The 26,310-nt window shown below is 36.9% G+C and overlaps 1 long non-coding RNA gene across 1 annotated transcript; it reads left to right on the forward strand.

Moving 5' to 3' along the window:
- Window positions 1-402: 402 nt before the first annotated feature.
- LOC134142556 (uncharacterized) lies at window positions 403-2,591 on the forward strand. The gene is made up of 3 exons (XR_009958914.1): window positions 403-459; window positions 1,096-1,253; window positions 2,533-2,591. It is a non-coding gene; the product is annotated as an uncharacterized LOC134142556 (long non-coding RNA).
- Window positions 2,592-26,310: the final 23,719 nt, after the last annotated feature.

The raw sequence follows: 26,310 nt of genomic DNA on the forward strand, positions 1-26,310 counted from the left end.
TCTAACATTCTTCATTGGACCACCAATGCCGAAGGAATAGGTAGGAGGAGGTAGAAACCTGAAATATCCTCCTCTAGCTCTGCCTTTAGAAATTATCAAAAGTAACCTTACACACTCAAACACATTATCAGTATAGGCCCACCTGCTCCATGGTATTGTCTGTGAAACCTAGAAACGTTGTTTGTTACCTCTAGCTGGTTAGTTGACTTTAGCTCTGAAACCATCTTCAAACATGCATTACTCTATTTAACTACAGGATGCAGTGTATGTTTCTAAAGCAGCATGTGGATAGCAAAACAACCTGGTTTCTAATTGCAGAGCCTCACAGGTGACTTTCCTTGTACGCTGTTCACATTGTGGTCTCAGTTCTCCTTTTCAGGCCATAGTGTTCACCACCACCACCATGAGCTGTCTGCATATGAAGCAATGAAATGTCCTGCACTGACCCTTTCCCTTTAGGTATTTACTGATCAATGTAATTTGTACTGTATGCTATACTAATGATTATTAGACAGCAACAGATATCCACTTCATAAGAAGCAACTGAGACAGTGGGTAATATGCTTTACAGCAATTGATTTTTGTCTTTGTTTCTAGCTCTTTCGTATGTAGAATTTTGTAAACACATCCTGTGTGCATTAGTAATTTGCTGTGGGTAGAGTGCAGAGCACAGCGCCTGTGAGACTTAAGTCTCAAACTACCAAGTAAGGAATTGGCATAATAGAACTTCTTGAAGCACAGGGGTTTTGCAGCTGCTACCTGACAGTCTGAAACGTCAGTTTGTGGTTTCGAGCCCTAGGGCCTCCTCACTTACTTGATGTTAAGGTGTTAATGTGTTGCTTAATAATTGTATGAAAACCACAATGGATTCAAGTAGTTGTAAGAGACAGCCTGGTGTGGATTCGCATCATTTTACAAACCTTCATGTAGACTTTTTAGCTGTAGCACTGGCGTTGGAAGTGTTTTATTTATTCCTTTTTAAAAGGTAGTGTATTATTGTCTCTAGTAATGATTTAACAGTTCAGCATCCATGGCCAAAACAGTAACTGAGGCAACTTAGCCCTTTTACTCTATCCTTTCTCTTGTTTGACCCAGGAATTTGAGAGAGCATGGGGAAGGAAAAGGACAGCAAAGAAGCAGAGCAGCAGAGCTTAGTGAGAGGAGAACCAGGAGCAGATGTAGTCTTACCCCTCTGGAAGTGTCTGCCTTGGAACTGCTGCTCATGGTGCCATCACCAGTCACAGAAACAGCAGGTGAGTGAGGAGAGCCCTGTGAGTTACTGTCACTTGGGAATTTCTGTAACTTGCCTTATACTGTAGGAGATCATTCACTAAGGGCATTTCTTAAATATCCTCAGTGCTTTGTAAATGGCTACCAAATGAAGAAGGGCTGTGCTTGGAGCTCCTTAGATATATGGGTGTTAAATGCAATAAAAATATGCAAATAGCTGCCTGAAGAGAGAAGAGATTACTTGATTTTGAAATGTGTGGAGAGTTTCATATGTACTTTTGGGAGTGCGCATCTCTGCTCATCTGCTTTCCTGTGTTTAACTGGGGTGCCATTATATCCATTCTACAACAAGCTCCAGGAAACCAGATATGGAGCCTGGTTGTTTGCTGCTTCTTCTCTATGTTCTCATGGGAGGGCAATCACATTTTTTCTGCTAATAGGTATAAGCTTGCTGTGTTTGCATGCTTCTGTAGAGTGAGGCTTCAAGAAAATAAATTAGAACAGTGTCAGAAGGGAGAAGAGAGTGACAGATTAAGATAAAAGGTTAATTAGTGGAAAAGGTTAATTAATGGATGGCACAGGTCAACAGTGAATAATAGGAGATGAGGAGAGCTACTGGAGAGTAGTGGGACCTGTGAAAAGAGTGGATAAGGATGGGACTGGAAGCTGCTTTTTGTGGAAGTACTGGTGGTTCTTAATCCAGCTCAGGTCTGGAAGCAGCACCTCGTCCATGGTATGTGAACCTGCTTGCACCAGAATCGTCACAGAGCCCTCCTGCTTCAAAATTGCACTCTCATTGACTTTCTTAATGCCTTCTTTATATACCCTGGATTATCTATGGTTTTGCTTTTTATGCATTATCCCAACTTTCCATTATGGTAGATGACAGAATTGGTATTTCATTTGTTCACTAGAGTATATGCTGCTGCTTCATTTGGAGTTACAAGGCTATGCTGGTTACAGAGTGGGCATTTCTCTTATTTAGCGTTAACTGTGTTCCAGGAGATTATTTCTAGTCAACTTATTATTTATATAGGAAGTGGAAACTCTCTAAAGAGGTTTTAGGCAATTATTTGCATGACAGGAATGAACTGCAGATGCCTGAAAAAAAATATATTCCTTCAATTCCTCAAAATTTAGACCTTTGTCTCACATGAGGTCTCACTTTTTGCCTCAGTCAGCATACCTTATATGCTTATGAAAAATCTCAGGAATCATCTGGGCCTTGTCTTACGTATCATCTGGTTTTCAGTTGCCTGATGCAGCTAGTATGGTGACCAGTAAATACTGTTTCATTTACAGCTCTGGACTGGTAGCAGAATCTGCCACCTAGTACTATCTCATCAAGGATGTAAAAGTCATCAACTTCTATAACAGGTATCTGTTTTACAGTTATTGGATCAGATTTACTATGTCAGTTCTGATGTGTAATGTTGTGAGAACAGTTACGCTGGTGCATGCATAAAAATGGACTAAGTTACTCCAGTATAAAACCTTTAATATGTGTACACTTATCAGTTATGGATAAAAATCAAGGTGGTACTATATAAGTAGTAGATACATAAGTATTATTTGTGTAACATTATACAAGTTACGTATACTAATGGAACAATAAAACTCCTACTTAAAATTGTTGAAATCTGTCATCTTCATTTTTAAGCCAGGCTATTTTTTTCAGTTAAAGTAATACAGTTGCTGAACATCATTCGTTTTCTCCTGTAAATGTATTGTTAGTAAAAGCACTATAGTGCAATCGCTCACTAGAAAAAAGAAAAGATTCACAAGGAAAAAAGTGCTATTCCAAAGACTGTGTAAAAACAGAGTTCTTAGTCTACAGTTTCTTGTACCTGATGAAATTCACATACTGTCCTGCTTGCTTCAACTAAAGGCAAAAGCTGAACTTCTAGCAAGATGTGTTTTTGTCATTTCTTTAATACCAGCATTAATAAGAAAGGTGGAGTTGTAGTGGGGATTACAGTAAATAAAGGAACCAGAAAAGTATAAGTACTTGGTGCTTAAGGAAAAATATACCTTGCTCATTTTGGGTAAAACTTGAACTTTTGAATGATGTTCTTCTGGAGATTTTTTTTCATCTGTACTAACCTGCACCTTTGTTTTTACTCTCTCTGTTGACCTAGACATTACTGCAAAACCTTTGCAATGTGCCTGCTAAGGCTGGTACCAGTCCACAGGTAGTGTGACCTGACACTCTCCCATTTAGTTAGCTAAGTAACTTCATGCAGTATAAAGGTCTAAGCAAGCCTACTAGTGTCTTTAGCTTAAATATAGCTGTGCCATACACCAACTGGTCCTGTGAGGATGCGATTAGCCAAGCATATCGTTAACACTAATAACTTGTTGAAGGAAAAGCAAAAATGAAAGCTGAGAAAGACTGCAGAAGTGTAATTGCTCCAAGGTTAACTTTCCTACGTTTCTGCTGTATAGAATGTCGTATTTGCTAGGAAACGTGAAGAACCAATGAATAAACGATGTATTTCTTGACAGACTAGTAGAAAAGTTTGGAGTTCTTTTTCCTTGTTTTTAATGTGAATTGCACTGTATCTTGTTCTCCGTTTGTCTCGGACACAAATGGGTCAGCTACAGAGCACGTACATGACTGTGTAGCTGAAAAAAATACATTCTCCAGCCAACATATGTCCACCTCACCATTTCTGCCGCAGTATCTCTGACAATGTAAACCTCTGAGGAAAAAACACTCATTTCCATTTATGCTTTCAGAGATACTGCTTAAAAGCATGTCAAAACTGAGTTGCTACAGGAAGTAAGGACGTTGGGAAACTGATGGATATCCCATATAACCCTCATATTAACTTTGCAGAACATAGAAAAAGGTCTTACGTTCTTTCATGCTGTAAAAACATAAAGGCTAGATGTAGAAAATTGTTTTACATCTTTTTATAGTGTACACCCTTTATATCGGTTACTTCTTATGCCTCTAGATCAAACATATTTCAGGAAAGTGGCTCTAGCTCTCCAGCACTAATGTCATACTGATGATGTCAAAGATACAGCATGTTCCTACCATTGCCAAATTCCAGCCTAATTAGTGGCAAAATTATGTATTGTGTGCACAAAATTTTTTTCCTATCCCTCAGCAAAGAGTTTAATGAATGAATGGTTCTCCAAAAAAAGGAAGACCTTTTAGTTACATGCCAAAAAAAAAAATGCTGTGGAATTTCAAATTTGTTTACTACCAGTTCTGGTATATATAAGAGTATAAAGTAATTGTTGAACCTTTTCTCTGTATTTATAGTTTGTTTTATTTAGTCACTAATGTATTTTGAATCAAAGATATGGTGGAGAATGAGTGCTCAACTGCTTTTAAATTGTCCCTATTCGTCTCTTTTTTTCTTGGGTTTAGAGGAAAAGAGAATTCATTAAAAATTGCTTGAAAATGTTGCTGAGAGTATGTTATTGTCAACTCTTTGAGAATTAGAACACTGTCCAGCACAGATTACTTCCAAAGAAACAGATGCAACTTTTTTTTCTAGTAAGAAAGTAGAGGTACAGGGGGTTGTCCTGTGTGGGTGAGAGCAGAGGGGTTTTGAACAGTTGTAGCTTCTGTGGAAAATGTTCCAGTGTTCTGATTAATTGCTGGTGTAACATGCTATTCATTTTGCATCTAGTGTAAGCATGTTTATTTTGAACATATTTATATCAAAATATAGCAAACTGCAGAAAACGAATAGTAACTTCCACACTGAGGCATAGCACAAGGAGTCATGTTTTTCAGTTAGATTCTTTCTAGGTCATCAGTGACTTGAATGAAGATGTCAGTATCCTGCATCTGTTTTCTTATCTTGCCAGATGTCGTAAGGTAAGATAAGAGGACTCATGTAGCTAGAGAAGGCTTATCTATGTTGTGGGGTTTTTTTGTGTATAAACAAAAAATATTAGGCATCTCTTGGCAAACTGAATGCTACTGAGAAGTTTCATTTGACTTAAACTTATGTTTATTTAGTAAAGAATATAACAACATATTAGAAGTAGTATCTTCGGTTTAACTTCTTTTTAAACTTTTTCCCAGAGGGGATGACCTGTAAATAAGACTTTGTTGCAGATATTGCTGTAATCATAATACTCAAGAATCTTTTGACAAGAACCAACAATGACAGTTAATATCTCCAGTCAAATGTAGTGGCTTGGTTTTGATTTGTGGCTAGCTGTGACTGGAGTGTCAGCTAGAGGTGGAATTTTTCAGGAATACTTCCAAAATAATGATTCATTTTCATTTCTAGTTGGACAGCTTGAACTGGGTTCAGGTTTGGTTCAGCACTCGATTTTGAAAAACCTGTATCTCATAGTGTTTCTGCACTTCAAAGATTCTCTTGTTCTTTCCACCATCGTAGTTACATGGTTGTAATTCTTTTATAAAGAATGACCCTAAAAAGCTGAGAAATAAATAATTCATGATATACCCCCTAAAGATCTGTTTTCTGGATAGCTTGAAGTCTGTAGGCTAGCAGGGGGCTTAGGTTACATTGGGACATTTTTAAGTTGACAGTCATACTTTTAAAATGAATAATTGCTCTTGATAATAATAGCAGCCAGACTGCAAGGACTAATAAATTGCACTGAGTTACCCAGAGATATAGCTTAGTCTCCTTGGAATCCATAATGTATTTTTAATCTGACTATTATGGCTCTGTTGTACCTGTGTATTCCATTGAAAGCTTGAAAATCATTTAATTTATAATTCAGTAGAAATTGAAAGAGTCATATATCCTGCTTGAGTTTCTTAAATTTATTTTCTTGGCTTGTAGCAATTCTCAGAGATTGGGGGGAAAGGCCTCACTTTTTTCAATCTGCTTCTTTAATCACTCTCTTTCCCTTACTGAAATCTTCCTTATCAGTAAACTCTCTGTTCCCTCTCTTGGCCTGTAGCAATTTGGGTGCTTTGTTTTCAGTCTGTTTGGGGCCCAACTCAAGTGATGGGCAATGTGTAGGGTTATATCTACATTAGCAGGTCCTGTAGCTTTATAGCAGTGAATTTATAAAGGAAAAAACAGGGACTTGACACCCATACTTTCCACAGGTCGGTGTTTTTCTCCTTATGACAAGAGCTGGTCTTGCCACCTAGACTGACTGCTCCTTAGCAGTCACAGCACATTTTAGCACAGAACTGTGTTTATAGCATGTATGTGTTCTGAAATGTGAACACAAACAGGGCAAGGGAGAACAGTCACAAGATTTAAGAAAGACGACTGTTCCTGGTTCGGGTTAAAATGGTGATACAGGTGCGTGCTAGGTGTTCCCAACTGAATGCAGAACATGAAGCTGATTGTTATTCTGGGTTTTCTCTTGGCTCTTGAGAGAAAATGAAGTGTAGTACCACTTTTCCTGTGCTGGTCCTGGGACTGAAGGCAAATTCCTGCCTTTTCTCCCCCATCCCTTCACTCCCCCTAGCCATCATGTCAGGATTTTATTTGTGGTGTGGGCCAAATTTCAACGAGCAAGGGAAGAAGAAAATGTCCTTAAATCATCATCATCTCTTCAGGTTATAGAAATAACATTTTTATTTAATGACCCTCAGCTGAAAGTTGCGCTAGAATTACTAAGTATTTTACTAGTATTAAATAAGCGCGAGTTCACACCTATTTGAAAGATATAATTAAACGAACTCTGGGAGTATATAAATTCAGAGCAGCTAAAAAACTTGACCATGGATGAAAGTGAAGCCATGGCAGGCAGAGCTAGCCAAAGCTGTGACCTAGAATTTCTTACTGCAACCACTAAACCACATAGCAATAATTTGATGAGTCTGCTTTAACAATGGATACTCTGGAAATACATTCTCCTTGTTGAAAAAATGCTCAACATTTGAGATGTAAAGACATATCTCATCATCTTCGCTGAAAAAAGAACATTTTTCTGTTAAAAAAAAAATCCTAGACAACTAATCGACTTCTGAAATTTTTGTCCCATTGAATTTTCTCCTCTTTAGAAAGCTTACTGAAATCTAGACACATTAAGAATAATTCCCCTTTATTCCATGGAAGTGTTTGCTTTTGAGCTAGTTTCTGCCTTTTTCTAATGAGCTGACTTGGCTGCTAAAGATCCTCGCGTTCCCCGGGGCCTCGGAGAAAGACGGTCTCTTGAACCACTTCCTTTACTCTGCTTTGCAACGTGGACTTTAAGGGAATAGTTTTCACTGTTTATTGGAACTGGGATTAAGAGCGGCTGTGGTTTGAGTGACACGCACTACTGGAGAACTGTAAAAGCCTTGATTTAAGTTACTCCTTTCTTTCACACTGTTTAGACCGCATTGTGAATTTGCACTCCTGTTAGGAGTGAGAAACAGCAACATTGCAAAGCAGTGACTTAAAGAACCTGACTGCCTTTTGGCATCTTGTCATTTTGGTTGTAGTATGTTTAAAACCTGAAGCCCATTCACTGTTTGTCTGTGCAATACTTGTGGAAAACAAAAATAATGCATCTCCTATTCTTCCAAGGACCAGCTATATCTGTTACAGTCAGCTAATTAAACAATTTAAAGTTGATGCCCTTTCAAGCTAAACTAATCACTGAGTGAAGGTAATGAAAACCAAAACTTTCAACAGTGGCTTTGGATCTCTGCAGTAATTTGGGTTTGTTTGGCTATGTGTATGTTTGTGGTTCTTAAGTGTCTGCCCAGGCACTAAAGTTCTAAGAGTAAGCTAATAATTTATTACAAGTTTTGCACTGTAAAGATTTTTTCATTTAAAGCTCTACTGTTACTGTCCAGCTTCTCCTCTTGCTGCAAGGTAAGTATAGGCTAGATTTGAAGTGGATATTGTTTTTTCTGTGAGATATTAAGATACATATATAAAAAAATCCTAGCTTATAGGGAGTGCTTTGTTTGCGAACCATTTTGTTGCATCTTACTTGGAATATCTCCCACTCCCTTTTTTTCCACTGGCTGGTTGTGACAGATTTCCAGGACTAATAAGCCGCTCTTCCTTTTAACAAGAGGAAGGCTCTGGGTTTGCCATAATTGCTCCTAGCATCCTGACTTTACCTGGAGTGCTTCCATCTCCTGGAATGAATCCAGTGTCTGCTCTGCAAACCACAGTGCATACCCTGGGTTGTTAAAACTACTGAAGATTTACTTTCTTAAATATATCTGTATGAGAATTCAAGCCTTACAGTGCTTACCAGTATGTGAAACAGTTTTGTTTTGTTTTGTTTTTGTAACTCTACACTTGATTCCTAATAACATTTTGGTTAATTTTGGTTTTACAAGCTTGATAAAGCAATTCTTTAATAACCTTAAGCTTTGTCTTTTTGTGTTACAGTACTTTACGTATTTATAGCGTATTTTAATACAAGACAGCATAGAACATATTTTTCCTCCTGATTCGCCTTGGTCTTCCACTTCTCTTTAGATGACAGTTACTTTATTTTTTTATTTACTAGGACAGATTTGGTGTAAGTATTTCCAGATTTGCATTTGCAAGTGATTTTTTTGAGAACAATGTTAACTTTGAAAACCCAGGCAAAAACAGCTGTGTAGCTGAAAAGCTTGTTATAATTTTACAGCAGAGCAAAACTGCCAGCTTTTGTCTAAAACCAGGAGTTTGATAGATAGGAATTTAAAAATGACTAAAGGTAATGATAATAAATAATAAACCTGATGATTTATTCCCTCCACAGCCAGAATACTTTTGTGTGTCTAGAGAAAGTACAGCAGTGTTTATCTTTTGGTCCTAAAGGGATCCATGCTAACTAGGCTGTTCTCTTCTGTATCTCATCTTTTCTTATCCTTGTTACTTTTGGTGCACCTTAATTATATTTCTGAGAAGGCCAGGCATCCATGTGTGGGAAATGGTTTTAGGGACTTTGTCTCAAAATTTCTTTCTCAAAAAGATAACACGTAACTCTGAGAACCTAATATATACCTAATATATGTTCCTCCAGTTACAGGCTGGATGTGAATCAATAATCTGGCTCATGAATTCAGAGATATTAGTCCTTTTATGCAGGAAAAAAAGAAAAAACAGAACTAAAACACATTTTTTTATATTCTGCATATTCATATGAACTCCTACTCATCTATGTATTCAGAATACCCAGTGATTTACACTGCCAATGAAAACAGTAATGAATGACTAATCCTTATAATATACTGCATCCATATGATCTGCAGAACAAAAACTATTTGAAGAAATGACTTGGCAAATAATTTTTGAAAAATTAATACATCTGAAAAAATTGTTATGAGAAAACAGCAAAAAATTAAGATCAAAATAATTTACTTGGTTTTACTTTGGAAATTTATTCCTCCAAGACTGCTTTATTTCATGGCTCTGTTTTACTGTTTTCAAATCTTTAGTAAGAGTATCGATGATATAATTCACAGTTATAGATTAGGTTCATTTTTCTTCGTCTATGGAAAAATACATCTTGTTATTTCATGTTATTTTTCCTGTGACAGAAATATACATATATGTATTTATTTTCCTTATTAAATTTTATGATTTTTATGAGAACTCTTCAAAATGCCTTTTGAAAAGCAGATAAATTCTATTGCTGCCTATTCTATTAACCTACTAGCGTATTCAAATTGTTAAAGGAGGGAACAATATTTTTTTTAAAAAAAACACACTGCTTTGAGCAGTTGACTCTTTACTGCAGTGGTGGGCTATGCTGTCCCTAACTTTCCACTAGTGTTCCCCTAAAATATTTATGATTATTATAAAGGAATGATTTATTATAGATTGCAGTTAACTAGATTTTTTCAAGTAGTGTATGCTATAAATCTTTGAATAGACTATAGCTATATATTCTGACAAACTTTCTCCACATACAAATATTATCATGTCTGTCTGACCTTTTTTTTTACAATACAAATCAAGAAAGATTTAGAAGGAAGATCAAGAAAGTAGATTTACAGGAAAAAAAAGATGTTTTAGTCACCATTAGCTAGCAGCTGGTCTCAATTATTCTAAAAATAACAAAAATAAATTAAGAGGACAGCATGCCAGCATTTTTTTCATGATGCTTCGTAAGGCAATTTACAAATACATGGAAATAAAAAATTAAAAACATTTTCCAAATTTTAATGTGTATTATCAGGATTGATTTATTATTTCCTTTCTCTAGAAGCTTACAAAATATTTTCCACTGATTTGAAGCAGTTTATTTGAAATACCCTGAATTTGCCTGCATCCACTTCAGTCTGTTTCTGACTGATGGATAAAGTGCGAATCAGTCAGACTTTAGCAGGCATGAATTATCATAATTAGTCATTGCAATTCTTTTGTTTTCATGTTTAAAAAGTAGATGTTGGAATGGTGCCTCCTATTGTTTGTTTTGACCAGTGGTTACTTAAGGCCCAGTTATTCTGTTGCTTGCTCCACATGGGCAATGACTTGGTTCCCTGTAAGACTTTTGATGAGCCGGCACCAGTCAATGGAGCTATCCCTTCCAAATTTTCACCCAGCACAAAATATGGCATAAATATAATGGGCTATGGGTTTTTTTGTTTGTTTGTTTGTTTTTTCCCCCTGTATTTTCAGTGCCTTACAATTACGCCAAATTCTCTGAAGAAGGATGTGGTATGGATGTGACAAAATTTCTAGTTTTGACAGCTAAGGAATATTTTACTGTGGAAAATTGTTCCATATTATGTTCTTTGACTGGGTTATCCAATTTCTGATGCATTTTATTAGATTTTGAGGTTTAGCTCAAGCTAGACCTTCTTTCAGAATTTGTCTGAAACTTCTTTTATTTGTCTCAATTGGGGATCTCTGTGGGATTCATAAGGAAATTATTTTTTCAGATGACCCCATGCATGAGCTGGTTTTTTTGCATGTCATCTTCTAAAGTTTTGAAATATTCACAACCTAAATCTCCTAGTCATGTCTTTCAGTGATACAGAAGCCTGAAATTTTAGCCGCAGAGTTGAAAGATTGGTAAATTGAGTAGAGGTTGAGATGAGGGGTTTAGTTTAGCTTGGTGTAAGTGTGTAGGAACACTCATTTGTAAAATTCAAATATAGATTCTTTAAAACTGGATCTTTAGAGGTGGACATCAGACTCCTCATCTCTTTGAAACAGTGTTTCACGTCATCCCTGACATTTCTCTATGCTGTCATCCTTTTAGGGAAGCAACACTGAACTGTGCTTTTAGCTAAGGTCACCTTTCCTGTCAATCAATGACTCAAATATATTATTCAAGTAAACCGAGTACTGTCTTAAAAGTAAGAAACGGTCTTTTGGGGATATAGATCTATGAAGGTTATGTGTTGGTGGGATGGTAACCTGTGTATATTTATCCATTGGACAAATTCCAGAGCAGCTTATGTAGGCAGCAACATGGCAATTTTTTTTTCAACCTGCTAGCTTCAGTCTTACTCCTATAGGACCGCTGTTCTCCGGAGTGAAGGGAAAACTATATAATTCTAACAGTGTTTGGTACACAGCACCTTCACAGTCATGCGATTATACCAAATGAATGCATGGGCATTTGTGATTTGGAGTTCTGACCACTCAGTTTTCTTAAAATATCAATTTGAATTTTAGCTACAGTAGCAAATGGCTACAATGAATACCTATATTTGAGTATTTGGACCAAAAATACTGCAACTATTTCTACAAATCCAGTAAACACACCTTGTAAAATATTTGCTAATATAGTGCAATCCTTACATAATTGCCTGTTGACACTTGCTGATGTGTCCTTTCTCTAGGAAGGCAGAAATTTCTTGCTTCTTTTTATTTGCTGTAGAAATGCAAATTACTTACATTTATGAACAAAAACAAAACCAATGTGATTATAGATCAGTAGCTGTATGACGTGAAGAAATGACTTTTGGTGTCAGCACCCTGCATAGTGGACCTTTGATGAATGGCTAATGCTGTTTCTGTGGTGCTGCTGCTCTGCAAGGTGTTTAAATCATTGTGTTTGTAAAGTTTGCTATTTTGAATGGGTTTCATATGAACACCAGAAAACATTTGACCTGATTTTATTAGATGGCTTTACAGCAAAGATCAAGATTTGGTAATAAATATTATTTATCTTCTTTGTATCTTGGTTAACTAATCTGATGGGAAAGGACTGTCTTCATCTACCTCAGATCATCATTAGAATTCTAAACTTGTTACTTTCTGTAAGCAAATGTGAGATCTTATAGGAACACTCTCTAGAAGTTTGAATTTTCAGAACTATTGTTTTGGCTATTTTTGCATTCTCTATTCAGTGCTCTGAACTTCTCCCCTTCTTTGAGGAATTTGTTTTCACTGTTGTGTCTACCAATCTGTTTCTTTTTTCCAAAAGAGCTCGATAAACCACAAATTTTTCAACATTTCAACTGCTGAATTATCTTCTTGGAAGTGAAACTTTGAAAAGTGTCTTACTGCTCGGATTGAGAAGGGCTGCGTTACTGCTTAGTGGGCTTCCATAAATACTGTATTGAAGCATCTCATAAAGAACAATGCATACTGGGAAGGAAATTATCGGAGATTCATTGATTTCTTACTACACTTCTAAGCTGTTTGTCTGTTTTTCTGCTTCTAAATAACAAACCAATACACAGTAAAGTTTAGATCTTGAAGAATAAGTATTGGTACATATCTTGTGATTATGGCAATAGCTGGGAGTTGGGAAGAGCTGTATTCTTAGTCTTCTTTCAGCAACAGAATTTCTCTAGGGAAATACATTAAGGAAAGGGGTTTAGGGAAATCCCTTTACTTCTGTTGCTCTTCATTTCCTTTGTTTCCATTTTCTAGCTAAATCATTTGGTGTTTGTTTCAGAGACTGTCTTTTGTTCTTGCTTTACTAATGCTCAGCACAGCAAGGCCCAGGTGGATAGACCACTGGGTTCTTTGTATCTAAGTCAATCTATGATCTATGTTGTATCTACAATTGCAGCCCTGTGGGTCAGTTGCTAAGATCAGAAATGATTCTATTGTGTAGCTTGATGTTGATGGGGTCTATGAGGTACACCATTCTCCTTTTCACCTTGAACTGTAGTTATTTAACTCTCTTGTGACACCTGCTTTTGACAGAGTGTAAGGATATTAAGTGCCTTTACAGTTTAATTTTTCCTCCCCACCTTGAGGAGGAAGACAGAAAGGTTCAAATAACATTAACTGTTTGGGAAGACTAAGGATAGAACCTTTCACAAACAGATTTTCAGTTTTGAATCAGTTTCATATCTCGTGACTAAAAGTCATCCGAGAGCTATGCTTTGTAGCATATGCAAAATGTTGTTATGCGTTACTGGATATATTAATAACAATCTGATTGGACAGAATTGACATAAATTAGGGTGGCGTTGGGGCAATCTCATTCAGCTCAGGGTGGTGGTTAAAAAGCTCTAGCTATGCCATATGGATTGCGTAGTTGCTGTTGGAAAGGAACAGCAGCTAGAGAGGAGAGGAATTTGGAGATGGCACTAGAAGTCAGTTTTCATGTGACTGGAAGATGTGGTTACAACAGTGCTGCAAATAATTCTTTTGAAAAAGAGCCAACGCAGTTGAGGAGTTCTATCATCTGTAGTGCATAAAGCAGATATTTCCCAGCAGTATTATGATTAGGGGAAAAATGTGATGCAAAAAACAGGGTAATGTTTTCCCTCACTGCTATGTTGCTTGTAATGCAGAGGAATAGGAGGAAAAAAATGAATTGGTCTCTTAATATTTTCAGTCATATGAATTATTTGGTTTGACAAGTTTTGCTGAAGTACTTCCAGAGTGTTTGGAAAACACAGCGTATGGTGAAGAGTATAAAAAAGGTTCTTATTGCTAAAAAGCAAGCAAACAAACAGAAAGCCCTGAAGTGATCAGTTCTTGGTCCTGTTTTCAAAGAAGCAAAAGCACAGAGTATAGATTTGCATCTGACCTGGAATGTGTCAGAGTTTGCCCTGGCTGATCTTTCTAAAACAAATAGAGGAATCAAAGTCAGAAATGACCAACTGGAAAAATATGATGATCAGAAGAAGTAGGGAATGCTAAGTATTGTGGCCAGAAAACAAAGAGATTTTGCCCTTCAGGAGTCAAATTTATGCATTCAAGAGTTTGCTTCACACAAACCTCTTTCTTGCCACTCACTTGGCTCTTGAATTGCTTTGAGAGGAACTTCTAAGCACATAAAGAGGTTTCACAGAGTCATAGAATCAGTAAGGTTGGAAGGGACCACACCTCTCTGGGCAACTCGTTCCAGTGCTCTGTCACTCTCACAGGGAAAAAATTCCCCCTCACGTTCAGGTGGAGCTGCCTGTGGTTCAGTTTGTGCCCATTGCTTCTTGTCCTGTCACATGGGATAACTGAAAAGAGTTTGTCCCCGTCCCCTTGAAGCCCTCCCCTCAGATACATGTATGCATTGGTAAGATCCCCCCTCAGTCTTCTGCTCCCCAGGCTGAAGAGGCCCAGCTCTTGCAGCTGTTCATCATAGGGCAGATGCTCCAGCCCTCTGATCATCCTTGTAGCCCTACGCTGGACTCTCTCCAGTAGTTCCATGTTTCCAAGCTCAAATACATATTTTTATCCGATGTCTGCAGTAGTATGTAGCTTTGCACTGGCATGGAAGACCTATTGGTCAAATATTAGATGCTGTGTTTTCTGGTAAGTATTTTCCAGTTTATTTTATTGAAGTGTGAGTTTATTTGCTCTCACTGTATTCAGTATTTTTCTTAGGAAGGAATTTAAAATATCCTTGTTATATACATCGGTTGTCTGTAAAAAGCCTTACCTAATTAGTTGACTGGTCACCCCTACAGATGTGGCTGGCATATGGTTCAGTTCCCTCAGGCTTGCATTTTAGCACTATGTTTAACTGTTTCATTGTGCGTGCTCATATTTCTTCCCTTCCACTGTAGTGAAGTAGAAACCTTATTAAAAATATACTTCATGCTACTAGATGCCTCAGTGGATAATGGGATTTTGCATAGAAGTGTAAATCAAAACCTTTACTTCAAAATGCTGCGAGGAAGGGAAGGTCTAACTCTTCACAGAATTTAAAGCTGGAAGAGACTACAGAAATGTTTATTCTTACCAACACTAGTACACAGGCTACTGGATTTTGCTAAGTGTTGTATAATCCTTGCAATATCTTTGACTAAAAAGATCATCTTGATCAGAAAGAAAACCCTCCACAACAGAGAAGGCATCCTCCTTTTGTTTGTAGTTGGTTCCAGTGGTTAATCACTCTCTGCTCTAAAAGTAGCCTAAGCCACTGACTACCTGTTCATGGAGTATTTTTGTTTCTTCAGAAGTATAAAACTTCTTTTAGTACACAGAACTTTGTTTATGGAGGTTTTTTATACTGTAATCATATTGCATGTTCATTTTGCTAGACTAAATAGTTTGAGATCTTTAACAAAAAATTAATTCAAAAGCTCTCTTCTTCTTCATTTTTATTTCTTCAGAGTTTCCCTTCTTCTACCCACCTCCCCAGACTTCAGCTAGTCTCATTAAAATATGGATTTCAGTGGTACACAGTATTCCATTTTGCCTCACCAAAACCATATATAGAGATAAGTCACTTCCCCAGTACAAGCCAGTACACCTACTCTTGTTTATTTATCCAAGAAATTGGATTGCTTGAAGTACATGGAAGGATCATGTTGGTTCCAGATCCCTTTTCATAAGCTTTCAAGGATAGGGTCCTTTTTGTGAGTCCAGCTGCATTCCTTGTTTCTAGATATCTAAGACTTTGGGGATTTGCAGAAGGAACTCTTTTACACATAATTCAATGGGTAGTGGGAGACAGGAAATTTTATCACCTGGCATCTAAAAAAGACATTGTAAAGTAAAATTTGAAGTTAAAGAAAGTTTCTACCTTATTTTTAATGCTTTAACCACTTCCATATTATTCTCTTTTCAGTCTCTCCGTATCCCTAGTCTCAAATCTGATAGATTTTTCTCAGTAATGGCAGTTTAAAGCCGGGTAATATTAGCTGTTACATGTCACACTTGCAAGAAATGCATGGAAAAAGGGGAAGATGAATGATGCACTTAAATGCATGTAGTTAACTTTGTCTTGGTTATCTTTATGCTGAATCAAGGAAACACTTAATGAAAAAACATTGATCAAATTAGCATATGTGTTTGTGACTTTTCCCCACCTCTTGTTGAAGCCAACAGTTGGAAAGCAATAAAGAAAGGTTCACAGGATGGAGGAGTGACATTCTACACCTTAGGGGAAGATGCTATCAAACACAAGTCTATTAATGACCTACTCTCACTTTTCCAGATGCCTCCCCCTCACCATACCTACTCCATTCCTCCTTTCAATTGGTGCATATTACATTTCATGTTGATTTAACTTATTAATAATATAATTAGCTTGATTCTTGCTCATATTTTGAGGTAACTTTAAGTTTCATGCTTCCCCAATAAGACGTTTCTTACAGTTTTATGTTTGAAAAAAGGAAATAAGTTAGACTTTTCCAAGTTGGAACCTCAGTGCATTATTGTCTGTAGGTCCCATCTGGGAAGTTTATTTAGGCATAATTTATACCGCTAAAAACCATACATGGAGCGTAAAACAAGACTGGAGACATCAAGTGGCTAATTTGAATATTTTGTCTTGATATCTTCAGGCTACAAAATGTGATAGAAGAATGAAGATTTTTAAAAATTAGATTAGTGGCTTTAGAAACTTCATTTTATCAGCTGATAAAGCAAGAAGATCCTTTCAAACAATTAACAAACTAGAAAATGGTGGCTGATATCGTAGTGCTGAAGTTTAGGCCTTCTTGGCTGTAGTCCCTCAATTTTGGTAAAAGATAGCTATTTCAATCAGAAGAGCAAACAATATACCATAAAGCTTCCTTCCAAATGAAATGAAAGTATGTTATCAAACTGCATTTAATCTTTTTCAAGCATTTTTATTCTTTTTGATATATTCTTTCTTTTGATATATTCTGCTTACACACAGAATGCAACTATTTGATGTACCTGAAGGACAATGTAAAACAAAACCTGTCTGGAAACATTCCTGTTGCAAGCAGCATTCATTGCTACTAAGTGCTATAAAGTCACCACCCTCAGCCCTGAGACACTGGGGTGTGAATTACTATCGGAGATCCTAGTAGCCCAACTAGTGAGATATTTTTTGTGGAAGGTCTTAGTGGGGGCCTAGTTCTCCAAATTTATCTAAATTGTCTCTATGGATAGTCACAGAACCAAGATTTTGGCTACCTCTTGTAACTATTGGCACTTAATAAATCATTGGAGTCATTTGTTAATCTCGTTGGCTATTTAACGGGTTGGGACAAGAATACTGGAAAACATAATGCAAGGGGGAAAATGACACCACAGCTGTGCAAACAATGCTAACTTGTTTTTCATGCCCTCCCCTCATATTGATTTGCATCTCCTTCCATGTGGTCAGAGAATGCTATAAATTGCATGCACTCGCTGTGCAGAAACAGATGCAGTTCTAGTGTGGATTATTAGGATTGCAATTTATTAATGATAATTTAATGAACACACTAAGACTTGTTCTGTTAGTCTTTAGGGCACTAGCCATAGTTTGAGGGTCGAAGAGGATTCTAAACTATGATCAGCATGACAGATACTAGTAGGTGTATCTTAAACAGAGAAACTGCTACAAGGCTATTTTTAGTGTAGCTATCATATGTCTTAGGATGGAAAATTGCAGAGCTCTGTTCCAAAAGATCCTATAAAGCCAGACAAGATGACCTCAAAATATAAGTAGATTTTAAGACTGTACCATTGCTATCAAGCATGAATACCTTGTCAGAAAAAATAAAGGGCAATTTGTGCCAATCATAATGTAGGACGGAGATAGGGAGATGCTTTCCTTAAATTACACAGTAAATCATAAATTCTTTAGTTTTGTTTCAGTGTTCGTTTGTTTGTTTTCCTGATAGTTCTTGGGGCCCAGTCTTAATACCTCCCTATCTACACCTGCATCATATAATTCCCTACCTATTTTAAGTCTTGGCTGTACATACTGAGCTGGTACATTACTGCCACATAGAGTTCAGTGCCAGCTACTGTACTTTTTTTAATAATCATCCATATAGTTTATGGCAATCCAAAGATACAGAATCACTTTTACTAATCATGTAAATAGTTGGATTTCATTTTTTTATTCACTTACATGTACATTCCAACCAATAAAATCGTTAGAGCTATGTGCACCCAAGAACCAAAATAAAAACTCTGATAGCAGGTATGTATGATAACTGCCACCATTATTTGAAATATAGAATACAAATGCATAGACACGTAATTCTTGTAACTATACTGAATTGCTGTCTACTAAAGAAACATATGCTGAAGATTGTAATGAGAGAACTAACTATGCTGCAAAGCATGACATGTGGCTCCATGTTCTTAATTTTAGTAGTATCTAATCTCTCTGTGACAGTAATGCACCAGCTCAGTTTGCACAGTCAGGTGTAACTTCTTGTTAAAGTCAGCCTTGATTATATGAAAATAGAAACAAACTGAAGACATTTCTTTGAAATTCCTTCCCAGACTCTTAAAACTGCATGGGGGAATGCTTGCATGGATTGAAGAAAAATGTCAGTCTATTTGAAGATAGAACTTAAAATGTCATTGATTGGATTTTCTGGAAGTGTGATTCTGGAATACATTGGACTTGGTTTTCTGAGTTTTTCTGCCTGTCTTGATTATGCAGAAAGAAACTTGTTTTTTTCTCTTGTGAAGTCATAGTCTTATAACTGAGTAGCTACGTAATTTTAGTTCTGTACAGAGTTTTTAATATCTTAGGCTTGTTCTATTCATGCAACAGTTGCACAAAATCTAATTCTAATCCATCAGTAGCTGAACAAAACAAAACCTAGATATGGGTGACTGACAGAGAAATGTTAAATAACAATGTCTGTAGTCCCATATGGGTGCACATCATCTAGTGAAGTCAGAGACTCTATTACCTGCAGTTTATAGGCTGTAATCTATAAGGTTACTTGCAGATTACACTGTGGAGCATCTTCAGTTTGTAACTTTACTTCACGTAACTTCAATTTGTATATTACATTTTTAATCATTCATAGTATTAAAAGGAGCTATAGGATTGTAACTGATTTTCTTATTGTTTGTCTGGACCCTCTCTGAAAATCATGCATTTTGAAAGATGGTAATGTGATGTCTCCATTTCCTATTAAAAATCTTTTATTGTGCTCCCTAGCTGAGATCTTTGGTTCTTTCCTGTCTAAGAGTGTTTTATGTACTGTGATTATAAGTATCCAAAAGTTTGCCTTTCCCTACCCTAAGGTTTTGTTGATAAAATGTTTGCACTTTTTTGTTCCTTAATTTTCTTCCCTCTGCTTTGATAACTTTCCTCAGCTTTTAGCAGTTTCAACTCTTTGTCTAAGCTGTCCAGTAGAAGATATTCTTTTCTGGGTACATCTCTCAAAGGACAACTTTTGCTGCCTCACACACAAGCCTCATAGAAACCCACGTAATGTAGTCTTTTCAACCACCAGCCTATGTAAATCTGTAGGATCCAAAGAAGTCTCTCCACTATCAAACTGTAGCAGAGATGAAAATCATCTCTTTCACTTTACCTTCAACCTTTTATTACACATCATATTATGTAATTATCAGTTAGCTAGAATTATACTGTGGACTGTTGAGATCTTTTGCTGCCAAAAATGCTGTGCCCCAGTCTTAATGTGCAGACATAAGATGGCTCATTCAATGAAAAGCTCAATACTTGTGAAATTATTAGACAAATAAAGTGACATATCCGTAATGAGTAACAGAATTCAGTAACCATGTCAATTTAAATGGTAATTTATTAAGAATGGGATCAATAAGAGTTCATTTGGTGGGAATGGAGTTAGAACTCTGCTCAAAATCTCACCCAAATCTCCTGTTACTTTTCTTTAGCTTGTCCTTGCTTCATTACGCCCAGTCTGTCATTCAGTAATGGTTAAAATTATGCATACTGGATTAGGTTTTTTTTTTCCTTTAAGTTATAAGTGCTTACTACTCCCTTGCAACTTTCAGTCTGCATCTAATGAGCAGAAATGCATTGCATTTATAGTAGCAGCTGCTATTTTCTTTTGTTCTAAGAATGTATTCCCTACTGCTCTATTCCTATCCCTCTACATATCCAATTTCCAAGTGAGAGCTGTTAAAGAGTTATTTTGAGGGGAGATGTCTTCTACTCTACTGGGCCTTTTCTGTCTGGAAATCCAAGTGGATTTTGAATATTAACTTTCCTTTTTTTTAAAAAAAAAAAAAAAATCGAGTTGTTTTCCAGAATATTCTGAAGCAAGTCCTCTTACTCACATAACTTATTTGAAGTTTAGCTTGATTCTTATGTGACTGGGATAGGTTAAACTGTTACAAAAACTATTATCTAATATAATATTAAATTGCTTTATAAATAAATAGTGTCTTCCACCTTATATACAAGATCAATAAATATTGTAAATTATTCCTACTAATAACCAGTATCTAGTAACATGGCTGCACTGCCACAGCCTTTTTGCTTTTCCCCATAGATCTTGTAATAAAGGCTTTAAAAATGAAGTTGCTGGATTCTTCTATTTCTGATCCTACAATTAGAAGTGAGAGTCTAATCTGACACAGATGATAAGTAAATTGTGTCTTAGACTGCCACTACTAGGACTGCTGTGTTTCAAATGATAAGCCTGAAACAACTTTTTAAAGTCCAGAATACAATAACTGTAGAGTTGTACTCAGGATTAGAAGTGATAGATTGTAAATGCAAGGTACAGTGGAAGATAACATTGAACTTTATGCTGTTTTTAAAGCTTTTGTACATAGATAAGCTTCTGATTTTTACAAACATGAATTGAAAATAAGTATATCATTGACCTACCGTAAAGCAGAAAGGAAGCAGAATGTAAGTAAACTATGCAGATAAAACCACATTCAGAGGAAACTGTAAGTGTTAGAATGGGCTGAGCCATAACTACTGAAATAAGATGCTTGTGTAAAGAATGAATGATTTGCCCTCAGTCATTGGTGCTTATATGCCATCATTCTGTTTTGGAAGGATAGTTAGAAACTGAAAAATGCAGGAGGAGGGCAATAATGTCATCTTGCTAATGACTATCCAAGCTAATGCCATAGCTTAGATATAAGTTTATTCAGTGCTTTGGCAATGAAATATGTATGATGCAAGTTTGGATTGTGTGCATAGAGGATGGTAGTGATCAAAGCTGGTCATTAGACTGATTTTCAGCACCCAGTTACTGTATTAGGATGATATGGACAGACTAGAGGTATGCAGAGAATATATGCAAAGGAAAGATTAAGGGCCCAGTTAGCAGAGCACATTAGTAGAGCAATGAATGGGGAATTAGTTGTTTCAACCCCAGAAAAAACTGTCTGTGTTTTGGCTCAACAATAACTAAAGTGCAGAAAATTCAAAGTAAAAGTCTACAAATATTTGAAGTACACAAATATTGGTGAGTGAAGGGACTAGTATAATAGAGACTAACAGGTTATAGTCAAGAAAGGAAGCCTTTATACTGTGCTGATTCTGAACTCTAGTAGACTGCAAGCATGGAGGCAGTGGAACCAGTTTTGCGGATACATCAGTAATTTGTCCAGAGCGTAAGCAAATGAACAATAGGGATCAGTCTCGTTTTGGCACAGACTATAATGAGATGAATCAGAATGAGGTTTTTTTTTCCATTTCTAGCATCTGTGATGTCACTCCTGTAAAAATATTGCATTATAGAAAAATAGAGAAAAAATCCCTACTTTAATGTATTTCCTTAATGTACTGCAGAGATGGAAAGTCTCTATGCTGAACTATCTGAGCCTGGAGAGTAAAACTTTCTTCTGCTGTGCATCACAGGCAATGACACGCTGTGACGTGGGCCGAGATGGTAATTAGGTTCAACAGCATGTGTATCTGTTGTCTCTTTGCAGTCTATTGCCAGAAAATGTACTATTTTAAGAGATGAGCATATGTCTGTTGAGGATTGATCTGAGCTCATCAGCTAGAGTCTTGCACATCACTAAACAGCTGTCAGAAACACAGAGAATTCAGCTTCAGCCCTATACCAGGTTTCATGCAAGCAGCCCCTGTACTCAGGTGGAGTCCTATTTGTGGTTCTGTCTGCTCAGAGCTCACTGAGTGATGTAAGCAAACACCAGGTTGTTCCCCATGGCTGTTTTTCATTGTATGTGAAGTGAGATGGTCAGTGAGATGGTCTGTTTGAAGGTGGATACAGACTAGTGGCCTACTGATGAAATACTCCATCTGTTGCCAGGCTGCTTGCAAATGCCAGAAAGAAATGATAACATTTCTAAGTATTTTCTTAAATTCTTACTTTGAATTAAATTCCCCAATGTAGAGTTTGGAGAGCATTATTCTGCAGAATCAAGCATTGCTCCTGCTCAGCTTTGTCTGCATCCTCCTTTTCCTGTCATAGGAGCCTGGCTCCTTCAGGGCAATAATAACGCAGCAAAGCACAGGGAGGAGAGAGCAGCCTCTGTGCCTTTGCCTGTGCCCATGGAGCTGGGACTCCTGGCTCACCCACCAGCCAGCCAGGGCTGCAGCCCCCATGAATGAAGGCTGTCTTCTTCACCCCCTTGCGTTCTGTCATACGTACTGCAGAAATTTTCTCATGAGAGAGTTCACAGGGGTAATGATCTCAATTTTGGGGACTATCAGACTTTATCAACTTGGGCTTATGAAATTCCAGTTCTCCTTGTAATTCAATTTCATGTCCAGAGAACAGCTATGTTTCAAGGTCTTAACCCTCAAAAGTGACAAACTGACAATTTCAGACAATTTCTCTGTCATCTCCAAGAAGGTCTAAAGATGCTCTCTGATCAGAAAGAGAAGGTGAAATAGAATGTGAATCAGAAATAGAAAGGTGTACAAGGGACCAAGCCTCCTTGTTTGAACTGATTCCAGGAGAGACTGCAGAGGCAGTTATGTCTAGATCTGGGCTCTGTGTGGGGCGAGGAGCCTGTGATTTTGATCAAAGGCAAAGCAGTTTGTGGAAAAGAAACAGTGATGCCAATTCTAATAGCTAGTTTAGGAACTACCTCCTACATACCTCTGAATTCGTTAGAGATTATGTATCTGTATTGAGTACCTGGTGATTGACTTCATATTGCCGTACTCAACAGGTGCCACTGGAACTGCTCTGATACAGTGGAAATCACTTCGACTAAGTAACTGACAAAAGATAAAACAAAATGCTTTATCTGATCGCTTTGCATTTAGGAATTTGAAAATCCAGGCTAATCTGGAGGTGGCTGCTCTTTAAATTCACCTTATTTCAGCTGTGGGCCCAAGTCCGGGTTCTTAAAGATTTGTTAGAAAGATGACGGAGGCTTCGGTCAAGAGTGCTTTCCTTTGGTTTTATACTGTCTGACTCTGTTGCAATAGTACAGTAGTAAATCAGGTCAGAAGGCTCATACATACAGCTTGTGTCTTTGAAAAAGCTCACTGTGCTGTCATGTGCAAAACAGGAAATGTGTAATCGTATGAACCCCAGAGGAGCAAGTCCAGGGCAAACTCTTCTGACCTCTGGGAAAACACATCCATCTAAACCTCACAGTGCAGTGAAAACATACAAGTTAACCGCAGAAGTTAAGAAATATCCTTGCCTGCATTGTATTGCTTTAACATAAGAAGTTTTTACGTGAAAAGCAGAGTAACTAATCACACAGCCTGCAAGCCAGTGCTACTGTGAAACTGTCTTTGTGTTGTTTTTCTGCTTCTTTAGAAGCAGTATCATATGCTAGGTTGTTTTCATTCTGCGAGCAAAGTGGTATTTTGCAGTGAATGATATTCCCATTTCTCTTTTAGCTTTATACACAGGGAGATGCTGTTGTTCTCCCCAAAGAGTCTGAAAAATGTAAATACCAAGGAGGTGGAGACATGATTCAGATTAATTTGAGCAAGTAAAAGATCATCACTTAAAACTAAGTAGAGATTTTGATTGAGAACAGAGATTTTGCTTCAGAAATGATCTCTTCTGGACCAGACTAGTTCCACTTTGAAGGCAAATAACCCAATGCCATTTTACATCTGCCAGAATGAATATAAGGCATTCTTAAAAACAAACAACTTTTCACTCTTGTCTTGCATAGGTATAACAGGAGGGTGCAAATCCTGTTCATAGTGATACCTGAGGCAACATCCTTAAGGTACAAGGACAAGGTTTTATCCATGATTAAATTCGAATTAGGGGATGAATATACCACTTGAACTCCAAAAGCTAAGTTTTAGTTTTTGCATAAGCTAATAGTTATTTTTAATTGTTTTAAAAAGGCTTGGGAATATATTCTAAGTAAGAAATCCCTTAAACTTTGGAAGATTTGTATATTCCAACTATAACACCTACTACATAAAGATCTGCTAAATATTCACAGACAGACTTGTATTCATTCTTTTCTTTTAAATTTTGGTTGTTGCTGTAGAGTATGTCTTCACCTACTGGTAGAAACAATATTACTTTAGGAGCCTTTCAGTTAAACACAATGCTGCAGTTACTTAGTGGAACATAAATGTTTAGCTCTGCAATTTGGTCTGTAAACATTTAAAAGGTTGGAATGTTTATCCAAGATGGCCAGGCTTCCAAAATTTACGAAACTGATCTCTGTTTGCAGTCTTAACAGGGATTAGAAAATGAAGAGGTTTACTCATTTAAAAAGGAAGAAGACAAAAGACTTATTTAGCTCCCATCAGCGGTTAGGTTCAGGTCTGTTTTGCTTTGAGTTTCCTTGGAATGAGTTTGCCTGTTGTGAACTGATTTAAGAACAGAAGTGGTTGGGATTAAGATTGTTCCTGGAATCTCTGTATAAATCCAGGTCCCACTGAAAGGAGGGAAAGGGACTGATGCAGTTAACATTGCTTTCGTAAATGTCAAGCTGCAAAAAGTTTAGGAGTTGCTTCATAAGCAATTAAGTTGTAACAGCTATGAAAATGGCAACTTCCATAAAAAGGGAGGAGCTACTGTCACACAGATGTGAATGTAACCTTATATGTTGTCCTTCTTTATTATGATACTGCTAGTGAGTTACCACGCATGTAAGTAAACATGATTGTTCTTAATTTCATGGTTGATTGCTTAATATTTCAACAGAACTTTGCTACACCTGACATACTGTATTTGTAAAGAGCTTATTTTGATGTAGTAAGTAGAAATGTTATTCTACTTATTTTTTGGCTTCCTTTAGTGCACTGAGATGCTGAGTCCAAGCATGGTAGCATCATCAGGTTGGCTGTTGAAATCTTCTAGTCAGTTCAGAGGGAATTGGTAACTTTATGCGGAGGTTCAGCAGCAGAAAAAGCAACAGAATTCGAGCAGTAGCTCCAAAATATTAAATTAACATTTTTATAGCTCAGAAGAAGGCTTAGTTCATGTTGTGATGAAAGAGCAAGTGAACTGTCAGGAAGGTCTTACTGTGTGAAACTTAGTTCAGTTGTGATTAAAAGCTATACAATATTTTAATGAAATGACCGTGTAGAAGAAAGTTGGTTTCTCAAACCACAGGAGGGGTTAACTGAATAGCTGCTGTTTAACAAGCTCTAAACACAACATCAGGAACAAACTCAAATGGGTTTAGTTAAACATAGATAGTCCAAGAGAAGAACTTAAAGTTATTTGACATAATTATTTAAAATATGTTTAAATGTAATTATTCACATAGATATTTCATAGCTGTGCCCATAGATAAAATTGCTGTAATGACATAAATGGCCATGGAATGGCCAGTGCACTTCTAGTGACTGGATGGGATATTATCGCAGGTTTTGAGTTGCTGAATACCCTGAGGTGACTTCATTTTGCAAACCTTTTTCATTTTTGCTATTAATGCAATGATAGTTGCATAGAAGAACCTCAGTTATTATTTTAAAACTGTGAAAATTCACTTCTATAAAGTTTTGGTAGATAGTAAAAGAACTCCCTCTATTGGCAAATTCATGTGTAAATATAAGATAAAAGAAGAAATACCATGTGCATATATCCTCCTGGGCTACTAGAATCTCAGAAATTTGACTGAGATTTTAGAACAGTTGCAGATTGTGGTTAGTCTTTTTTATCAACTTTGACATCTCCATAATTCTGGTCTATTTACATCTGAATGACAAATACACTACCTTCTCTTTTAACACTTTTTTTTTTCATTCCCT

Source organism: Rhea pennata, chromosome 7 (assembly GCF_028389875.1).
Source record: "Rhea pennata isolate bPtePen1 chromosome 7, bPtePen1.pri, whole genome shotgun sequence".
Taxonomy (NCBI): Eukaryota; Metazoa; Chordata; class Aves; order Rheiformes; family Rheidae; genus Rhea; species Rhea pennata.